Here is a 1986-nt window from a genome sequence, read left to right as displayed (position 1 = left end):
GGCAGCCACATTCATTAAAGAAACTTTAGTAAAGCTCAAAGCACACATTGCACCTCAAAGAATAATATTGGGAGACTTCAACACACCACTTTCACCAATGGACAGATCATGGAAACAGAAAATAAACAGGGACACAGTCATAAAAATTCTTCCAACCAAATATCAGATGGCTTTAGTGCAGAATTCTACCAGACATTCATAAAAGAGCTATTACTAATACTCCTCAAAATACTCCATAAAATAGAAACAGAAAGAACACTGCCTAATTCATGCTATGAAGCCAGTTACCCTGACACCTAAAACACACAAGGGTTCAACAAATTGAGAAAATATCAGACCAGTTCCTCTGAAGAAAGTTGCTTATGAGATTCTGAAAAAGCCTTTAACAAAATCCGAAAGTTTTGAACGATTAGGGATTCAAAGTGCATACTAAACATAATAAAAACAATACATAGCAATCCCATAGCGAATATCAAGCCAAATGGAGAGAAACTTAAGACAATTCCACTAAAATCAGGGGCAAGACAAGGCTGCCCACTCTCCCTATCTATTCCATATAGTACTTGAAGTTCTAGCTAGAACAGTAAGACAACAAAAGAAAATCAAGGATATAACAATTTTAGAGAGAGAAGTCCAAGTATCATTCGTCACAGATGATATGATAGTATACATAAGCAACCCCCAAACTTCTACCAGAGAACTCCTACAGTTGATAAACATCTTCAGCAAAGTAGCTTGATGCAAAACTAACTCAAAGAAATTATAGCCTTCCTTCATATAAATGATAAACAGATTGAGACAGAAATTAAGCAAAAAACAACCTTAACACTAGCCACAAATAATATAAAATATATTGGTGTAAATCTAATCAAGTGAAAGACCTGTATGACAAGAATATCAACTCCCTGAAGAAAGAAATTAAAGATATCAGGATATAAAAAGATCTCCCATGCTCATGGATTTATAAGATTAACATAGTGAAAATGGCCAACTTACCAAAAGCAATCTACAGAATCAATGCAATTCCCATCAAAATTCCAACACATTTTTATAGACCATGAAAGAGTAATTCTCAACTTCACACACAGAAAAACAAAAAAACCTTGGATAGCTAAAACAATCCTGAACAATAAAATCACCATCCCTGATATTGAACTGTACTATAGAGTAAGTGATTTTTAAAACTGCATAGTACTGGTATAGAAGCAGACAGATTGATCGACAGAGTTGAATAAAGTACCCTTAAATAAACTTCCACACCTTTGGACACTTGACAAAGAAGCAAAAACCATACAATAGAAAAAGAAAGCCTCATCAACAAATGGTGCTGGTCTTACTGGATGTCTGCATGTAGAAGAATGCAAGTAAATCCTAATTTATCACCCTTCACAAAATTCAAGTTTAAGTGGATTAAAGCTCTCAACATAAAATTCAGTATACTAAATCTAATAGAAGAAAAATTTGGAAATAGTCCTGGATGCACTGGTACAGGAGACAATTTTCTGATCATCCCTCATGAAATTGAAAGGCTTCTTTAAGACAAATGGCACTGCCAATTGGACAGACTACAGATTCGGAAAAAATCTTCACTAGCCCTACATCTGTCAGAGGACTTAACTATAAAATATAAAGAACTCTAGAAGTTAGAACCCAATTTTAAAAATAGGCTATAGAAATAAACAGAGAATTCTTAACATAGGAATCTCAAATGGCCAAGAAGCACTTAAAGGAATGTCCAGGGTCCTTAGTCATTAGGTAAATGCAAATCAAAATGAACCTGAGGTTCTGTATTACACCCCTCAGAATTTCTAGGATCAAATGACAGCACATGTTGGCTAGGATGAAAGAAAGGGAATACTCCTCTGTTGCAGATGGGACTCCAAACTTGCACAACCACTCTGGAAATCAGGCTGCTGGTTTCTCAGAAAACCTGGAATAGTTCTACCTCAAAACCCAGTTATACTATTCCCGGGCATATACCCAAAA

Source organism: Mus caroli, chromosome 9 (genome assembly GCF_900094665.2).
Source record: "Mus caroli chromosome 9, CAROLI_EIJ_v1.1, whole genome shotgun sequence".
Lineage (NCBI taxonomy): Eukaryota > Metazoa > Chordata > Mammalia > Rodentia > Muridae > Mus > Mus caroli.
This window is presented reverse-complemented; position numbering follows the sequence as displayed.